Source organism: Penaeus monodon, chromosome 10, assembly GCF_015228065.2.
Source record: "Penaeus monodon isolate SGIC_2016 chromosome 10, NSTDA_Pmon_1, whole genome shotgun sequence".
NCBI classification, from domain to species: domain Eukaryota; kingdom Metazoa; phylum Arthropoda; class Malacostraca; order Decapoda; family Penaeidae; genus Penaeus; species Penaeus monodon.
In genome coordinates, this window is record NC_051395.1 from 15,022,147 (window position 1) to 15,031,857 (window position 9,711).

Genomic DNA, 9,711 nt, shown 5'->3' on the forward strand with positions numbered 1-9,711 from the left:
ATGTTTAGGGAATAAATAGAAGGTAGAAAAGGTTAGGGTTGGATTTTTGGGTTTGAGACTTCATCACAAAATCCATTCAGTAACCTAGGTTGCCTCAACTGGGTATCCCCTTTGAGCACTGCCTGAGGGGAGGGTTGATGGAGGGCTCTGCCTCCCAGTACCTCTTGGGAAATATTGTCGTCACCCTTGTATGCACGGCAAGATGGAAATGAGACTCAGGAGCTCAGAGTTGACTTAGGCTGTGATTGATGTTTTCTGTAATCTTTTTTCCTTTATTTATGGTATTACTGTTTGTGTCTGCAGATCTCTCCTTGTATGTAAGACAACAACATTTGTCTTCTACAAGAATATCACTTTCGCTTTGCCCTAGCCCAGTGCATCCATACTCGAAAGATTAACCATAATGTGTTTCGACAGTTAATCTTTATAGTATGGATGCAATAAGGTGGGGCAAATTGAAGTTAGTCATTGGTACAACAAATAATCAGCAGACACAAATGATAATGCCGCAAATAGAGGAAAATTTCACAGAATGCACACCCACAGCCTAAGTCCACTTGGTGCTCTTGTGTTTCAACTCTATCTTGCATCCAGAGGTGAGTACAGTATTTCCTGAGGTATGTTGGGATGGTAGAGACCCCCCATCAACCTTCCTCTCAGGCAGTGCCCAAAGGGTACACCCAGTCATGGCAACATAGATTCTTGAATTAATTTTGTGATGTAGGGTCTCTGGTGAGTGCATGCATACTGTAGAGAATTACAGGTTTGACCACCTGTAAACATACTCAGCACAGACAGGGATATTAGTTTATCATTGGTATTGCTTTATGTGATCACCTCAGCCTCACTGGTTTTGGTACTCTGTCAAAGGCTAACAAAGCTTCACCTTGTATATTCTGGCACAAGTAAGGTAGACTGTCCTGTTGACTGATTTTTATGTGTGGAGACCAGTTTAAACTCTGTTACTTAAATTAATGTGATGTATGTTTGTTGACCTTCATCTTGTTTAATGGGTCTGCAGGTACATCAACCACTTCCATAGTGAGATCTCAAAATTTTCTCTGCTGAATGCAGAGGCCTGTGCCCCCTGTGACCCCCTCTCATGGTGGTGGTGGTGGTGGGGGGGGGGGCTGTCAAGGAAAATAAAAAATCCTCCATGTATTCACTGCAGGATAGAGGATAGGATAGATTTGGCATTGGGCTGTCCCACATGTCAAATGCACGCTGTACCCTGCTATGTCATATGTGGAGGATTCTTTGTTTTCTATTGTAAGGGTTACTCCCCCAGGATGGAGGTTGCGGGGGGAACAGCCCCTGTTTTGGACATTATAGAGACCGATTCTGTATACTGTCTGTTATTCATAAATTGCCCTGAAGTTTCCCTGGTACTTTTCATCCCCTCCCCTGCTATGAGAGCCAAGATTGTCATTAATTGAGGGTTTTGTGGCATAATTTTGATATATTAGGATAGTAGATACCAAATTTGTCACAATCAATTATACAAAGATATCCTGAAAAATTACCTAAAATAAGACTTTTCATATGTGGCATTTCCTCTGTGTTTGTAATGTATACTTTGGTATACATTCACAGGATAATGCAGAGACATTATGATAATCAAAGAGATAAATTACACTCACTAATTAAACAATCTGTGTAGACAGAAATTAACACAATGGAAAGTATAGAGATTCATGTATATTACAGCATGGATAACAAAGTATGTTGGTTTAGTTTTGTATATGATTTGAAATACAGAAATACTTTAAAAGCACAATGTAATTCTAAAAGTAACAATGCTAGGGCATGATGTCATGCACTACATGCCCCAAGGCAGTTTATTTTGAGGTACTGGACAGTTTGGTTTAGATTCCATTTGATACAATGGATATTCTTGGTGTGACATACTGTCTGCTTGATTTTGCTCACGTGTGTCAGCTGCTGCTGACTCGGCGGAACCGAGTCCTTGCCCGCCGTGGTGCCCAGCCACAGCAGTAACCTCCAGGCGACAGTTGCAACTTCTCGCGCCTGGGCGGGGCGCGAACCGCCGACCCCTCGGATGAGAGGCCGACACGTTACCACTGTACTAGCCCGGAGGCTAAGTTTGGTTAATATTTACAGTGGATGCACCAAGCGATATGTTCCCTATCATTGTAGCAATATTTAGAATACCTTTCCATGACCAATCACAACAATAGTGGTCTCAATGGACTCATCTTGCTCTACTACAGAAATATCCCCCCCCCCCACACTACCCACAATCTGGGCCCAATAGCAGAGGAATGGTACCAGGGAAATTGCAGGGTAAAATATGAATAATATGCAGAGAATTTGGGCGATATATAGTCAAATGCAGGGGCTGGGGGGAAAACAAAGAATCTACCACATATGTATTGCAGGTTAGGGCGTAGAACAGTCTGCATTGAGCACTCTTGCATGTCGGTTGTCCACTATCCTGGTGTGAATACCATGGAGGATTCTTTGTCTTTCATTGTGGGGGTTGGGGACAGTAACCCCCAGGAGGCACAGCCCTCTGCATTAGACAAAATAGTGACATTCATATTTTGCCCTGCAGTTGTACCTTTCATGCCCTCACCTGTTATCAGGGTCGAAAATGTGGGGGTTTGGGTTGTTCCATGACAAAAGTTCTACATATATATAGGTAGCAGAATGTGAGTGGAATCTATCAATACCAATATCATCACGACTGGCCATGCCAAGGTATTTTGAATATTTACCAAGGTTGCAGTCGTCAGTACAAGAGTACACTGCAGACACGAATGGTAATGCCACAAATAATCATTATGGTAGATCCCTTACATGTTCCCTATCACTATGCAGTGAAGTAGATATTTACCATTGGAATGCAATATTCCTTCATTGATTAGTGTTATGCTGTTCCTTACCATCGCATTTGGCTCGATGAGTTACGGAACTTGTATTCCCCGAAAGTTAATAAATGTGTAAGAGTCAGCTTCGAACTGTATTTTGGGGAGCAATTAGCACAGGAAAACAGAAAAATAAACACTAAATAAGTTTAAATCATGTTTGATGAAACCCAATAGGGGCGGGAGCCGTGTTTCATCTATACATTGCGGTATAGAGTTCTGCGGTTAAATCCGGGATTACTTTCTGCCTGATTGACGCACAATACAATAATGATTGGACAAAAGCAACTTTTTAGTATGAAAGTGCATTTTGAAAGTTTCATTATGACCGTATCTAATTTATGCATAAGTCTTCATTAATTCTTGCGGAAATAGCAATTGTGGTTTATTTGTTGATTGCATTTACAAATAGTAGTACAAATCAAAGCAAAGAAAAAAATATGTGCTATTGACAGTTACGTGTTGCACTATCGTGGCACACGCATTCTTCTTCTTCTTTTAACGGTAGGTTCATGTCTGAGCCGCCGTGGTCACAGCATTATTCTTAATTGTAGTTTTCATGTTGTGATGTTCTTGGAGTGAGTACGTGGTAGGGTCCCTAGTTCCTTTCCACGGAGAGTGCCGGTGTTACCTTTTTTTTTTTTTTTTAGGTAATACGCATTCTACGCGGATGTTATTCTCAACAACAAACTTTGAACACATCAGTAGCACAGCATGCAAACCTTAGTGATGATTATCGTGAAATATAGTAAAATGTACACTGGAATTCGTTGACCTTTGCCTGAGCGCAAAATACTTTGGAGGCCTGTGGCGTACTTCAAGCTGAGCTGAGGAGCTTAAAATTATTGTCCATCCTACGTAAGTACGAATGCTTCAGCCCGGTTTCCTCGCACGCGGTGACATCACCAAATCTTTCAACTGCAGTCGTTAGCAATCGCCAAATAGGTAATAATTTACATTACTACTGCCTGGATTGTTGTCCTATTAGAAGTAATGTTTTTTTATTGAATTAATTAGTTTATTACAAGAATTTTACTAAGTGCAGTAAATATTTAGATTTGCTGGTTCTTGTTATACGTTTGTTAAATTGTATAAACTTTATATCGTTGCGCCATCGTTATTACGCTTCACAATAATACGTCGTCCTCAACGAGGTAGTATTTCCAGGGGCAGATGTATTTCACGATTTGTAAAACTCGGCCAGCTTTCTTTTTTTCCACACATATACTTGTTTTGACAGCAAGCAGACAAACACTGAAAAATAAAATTCTCTTTTCTGTGGGGAAGGGCTGGGCTTTCCGAAAAAAGGAGTTCTGATTGGTCAGAAAAGTCTGACGTCATTTTCTGAAGTTTTCATTGGCTAAGATTTGTTACTGTTTGCTAAACAATGTAATCCGCTAATTTACCAGTAACTGGCCATTACTCATGGTGTCCATTTCTTAAATGTGCACTTATGAAGCATTTATTATCGTCATTTCAGGTGCTATATGTTGTATCCTGTCCGAAACAACACGTTGAGATATCAACATTACTAATATGCTTTCAGTAGACTTTTTAAAATTATTTAATATACAACCATTGAACATTATTTTATTCAATTTTTGTAAACTTTTACCTTCAATTGCTTAGAACTATTTCTTCAAAAGGAATTGGGGCAGGCAGGGATAGGGCCTTCTCTTTTCCCATCTGAGGGTGGGTATGGGCGATAGTAAAATATTGTGGAGAGATTCTTATTTTATACACTTATTTTAATACACAAACAATACCCGAAATGATATAAATGTAGCTCACATATATCAGCCGCTTCACCCTCTCCTTACGGTAAAACCAGGTTTCTATATTTTGAATATGAAGATACTGGTTTATGAAATGGTGAGTATACCCATGATCTTTCAATGCGCGATTTGCATATCAGCTGTTGTTATGGTGGATTTCGGTTCAATTAATTTATTAGATGATGAGCATGAAGTGTCGAGGACTACCGCCACAATTTCCCGTCGTCTCCAATATCCTGAAAGACAATTAACTCGCCTGCGCTCTCTATCATTGTTATATTGGAGTTGTATCTAATGAAATCTGACGGTGTTACTTCCGATTAAGAAATTCTATAATCAGCATTGATGGTTTTGATATCGCACGTATAATATAAACAGTTAAGTGTTTTAAAAGTACCGACGGAAACTCGCGTAACAGCGTCCGACATTTATGCTGCGTTCGGAACTCCTCGTCCAACTAGTTGGACAAGTTGGACAAGATGTTTTGACCGTTCGGAACCCCTACTTTCTCGTCCTGGACAAGTTGTCCATCTCGTCCAACTCGCCCTGGTTCGCAGCGGAGCAACCAAGACGAGATGACGTCACAAAGGCGTTTGTTTACAAACAGAGATAATGGCAGTCGTCGAGAAAATTGTGGTGAGTCTTCTTATTTGATGCTGTGTTGTTATTATTTAATGCTATTTTCGTGTCTATTTGTTCAATTATTTACTTATGATCGAGTGTTATGAAACAATTTAATCGCAGTGTGATTATCGTTATAATAACGAATGTTTAATGGAAAAGTTGTACAGCAGACGCATTTGTCTTCACAGTTTCAATAGTACTGAATAATTATTGCTTGATGCAATTTCTTAGTGCCATTCCCAAAAATTCGTGGTGTCCGAGCAGCACATTTCCCGAGTATTTCGCAAAGGTTAACAGTGGAATGGCTCTCGATGTACATGTGAGTTTGTATTTGATTTGTTGTACTATTATTTTAATAGAACAATATAATAAATAAGTATTGATAAAATAAAGCACCTTATACTTTGAACTCAATATCTATGAAATCGAATATGTTTAAACTCATTATAGTATATCTCAATTGAATTTTACATCTGATGACATGTCATATGATGAGAAGCGTCATTTAGTTTACAGTTTCAATCATCGTCAAATATTGTTATTAGTCTTCTTCAATATTACTGTTTATGTATAATGTCTCATTTTCTTATATTATATACATAGTAGTGGTAATGTTTAGAATGCGTACTACTCACTAGGGATCCTACTTATTGAATTACAATGTTTATGAACTTTTCCTAGAACATGTCATAATTCAAGTGAAGACATTAAGTATACAGACAAGAATCACTAAAAGTGTATATATATTTTGATATATTTATATTTACAACTATTATATATTATTTATATGTATATTATAATCTATAGTATAAATTATATATTATGTTATTATAGTTATAGTTTAAATTATATTATAGTAATATTATATGTATCAATATTTATATTATGATATGTAATTATCTTATTATATGTAAGTATGTATTATTAATGTATATGATATATGATTATTATTATATGTTAATGTTATACATATTATATTATAATATAGATATAGATATATCATGTATAGTATAATTTATATTATATGTATATGTTATGTATATTATAATATATATGTATATTGTATATTATTATATGTATATGTATATAATAGTAATTATATTGTATGTATATATATATTATGTATATATATATATGTATATTATAATGTAATATATATGTATATATATATGTATATTATTATATATTGATATATATATATATATGTATATATATGTATATATATGTATTATATATATATAAATGTATTTATATGTATATATATCTATTATAGGAATCAATTATTGATGTGTGCATTTCAATTTTGCAGAACAGTTGAAGTATACCCTCACAGGGTACTTGGGAAACCAGTCTTTGCCTAGCAGAACTTTCCTGCTGTCTCCTCCGCAGCCACATCGCCTTCTCTTGCTACCATGTCACCCACTCCATCAGTTCTTCCTCCAAAGCGACATGCTCTTCCTACTTGCTTAAATCCAGTTCTTCCCTCAACATCCACTACACCATCTTCCATGGTATCTACACCAATTACTTCCCCAGAGCGGGTTGTTGGTGTAGAACCAAGTGAAATCGAGGAAGCCGAGGGTTTCACTAAAAATGAAACCAAATTTTTTATAAATCTTATGCAGGAATATATGCAAAAGAATTATAATCCATTGCCGTTCTCGATAGCAGAGTTGCAGAGTTGAGTTGGAAAGGATTAATTTAACAAAAGGGAAGAAAAGGTTGCTTTAGCAGGAATTGGCCCAGAGGATGACGGTGATTTTTGGGAAGAGATTCCATCCTGAGAAACTTCAGCTTAATTGGAAGGGTCTACAGGATGACTAAGAAGGCAAAAGCCAATAATGAAATGTCTGGGAGAGCTCCCAGTAAATTTCAGATTTTTGAGGAGATGAAGTAACTGATAGGGGGTCAGCATGATATTGACTTTCCAGTTACAGCCACAGCCAAGGGGATTCACATTCATCGACCAGATGAATTGGATGAAGAAGACCTTGATGACCCTGACCCTGTGGCTAGTGCTGACCCTGTGGCTGATCCCATACCTGGACCCTCACACTTGGAAGTGCCACCACCGGCACGGAGACAAAGGAAGAGGCGACAGGCCAAGGAGAGTGAGACGGTAGTCTTTTTGAGGGAGAGTGACCAGCGTCACTATGAAATTATGAGAGAAGTTTTAGATGAAATTATGAGAGAAGTTTTAGAGCTCATGAAGAGGATGCGAGAGGAAGTTGTGGATGTGCTCTCTGAAATAGTTAAGAAATGTGATATATTTTCAATAACCTTTTTTTATGATTATTTTTTTCCTAACAAGCCTTTCTTTTTATTCAGAGTTTAATTTTGTTTTATTATTATTATCATTATTATTATTATTATTATTATTATTATTATTATTTTATATTAGGTGTAATTAATTGCTTTACATTTCATTGTTCATTTATTTTGGGGGAGCTTTAGCAGAGCTTTCTTGTTAATTATTTTGTTTTTATTCTGAAAGCCAGTTTATTTGTTTTGTGTTATTTTCAAAACTAGAGGTTTGTTGTTTATTTCTTCAAAGCCAAAGTTGAAGTTCCTTTTTTCTTATTTTGATTTTTTTAAAGATTTTTTTTTGTACTTTCTAAAGCTAAAATTTAATTTTCCATTTTGTTGTTTTCATATCAATAGATTGTTCCCTTTTTGGTTCATTTTAAAGTTCAAGTTTATTTTTTATACTGAAAGCCAAAGTTTGTTTTCTTTTTGTGAATTTCAAAGCCAAAGCTTGTTTCCTTTGTGTTAATTTCAAAGCAAAAAATTGTTTCTTTTGTGTTAATTTCAAAGCCAAAGATTGTTTCCTTTGTGTTAATTTCAAAGCCAAAGATTAGATTTCAGTATAACAAAAAGAAAAAGTGTTTCTATATCTTTATTTTCAACGCCAAAGTGTTTGTCCCCTCTTTGTCATAAAATACAATCAAATTTTTTTATTTTACTTTTACATGTATACATACAGTAACAAGGACGCTTTCTATTTTGGAACAATAGCATAATTCCTATTTTATATACATAGTGCATATATTTTTTTCTTTATTAAGGAATTGATTTATGTTCATGTAAAAAATCACATACTTATTTTGAATTAAAGATAAGACTTTTCTGTGATAATGAAACATTGAGTGAATTATTTATTTTATTTTTGTACAAACAATGTAATATCATATTAAAGAAAGAGCCTGATTTTTTTTTTTTTTTTTTTTTTTTTTTTTTTTACAGCTTAATGTTTTATTTTGTAAGTTTGTATCAAATATGTTGAAATATTTTGTCTGTTTACAATTCATTAAGTAATGGAATTGAGATTCTGTGATAACTGGTGCTTAATATATATTCCCAGGTTGTTCTGTGATAGTAAGATAATGCAATTGTTACATAAGGAATGTATATTTACAATGAAAGATAATATTATAGAAATGTATATACACACAATAAAATATTTGAGATTCTGTCATAACTGGTGCTCAAGATAAAATGTATTCTCAGGTTGTTTTGTGATAATAAAATGATCCTATTGTTACATTTCATAGGGAATGTATATTTACACTAAAAGATAATATTTTTATACAAGAATGTATATTTACAATAAACCAAACAGTATAATTAAGTTTTAATGGACGATACCATTGATATATATTTAAAGATCTGAAATAAGAAAATAGACAACAAAAAGAAACAATTGTTCTATTCAAAAATGACAAAAAAAATATTTTTTTAAATACCTCTAAATTGCAAACTTTAAAATTAACTCTTACTTTTTTATAACAGATGTCGCAAAAAAATGGGAAAAAATAAGCTTAAATCTTTGTTAACCACTTTCTTGCTTTACCTTTTATATGAACATTATTCAGTTTATCTTGAAACAGTGAACACTCTTACTTACCCTTATTTTTCATACTTAACTTTTACAGGGCCATATCTTTTCTATTTCCAAAATTGTTCATTTTCATCATCATGTCTAGGGCAGCCTTCCGGATGTTCATTGCATCTTTTTTCCATACACATGTTATGAAGAGTGCAGGCTGCCAAAACAATCTTAACACATGTCAGCAAACTTGTGTTTTGTAAATCTCGTGTGCGCCGGAATCTACACTTCATTCTTCCAAAGGCATTTTCAATAATGACTCGGCCTCTGTGTATTATTATGTAAATTCTCTTGAGGTAGAACTCCAGAACTTCTGGTGTGAGGATGAAATGGCAAAAATCATTTGCAATGTATGCAGTGTCACCCAGCAAGAAATACCCTGCCATCTTCTCTGCTCTTTCTGCAAAATATGGGCTTATATATATGAATAAAGAAAGAAAGAAAGAAAGAAATAACGTAGATAAAGCAAAACTTGACGAGCTTGGTCCATCTTTGTTTGTTTACACGCTGAGCATTGTGGGTAAAGAAGGTTCCGAAC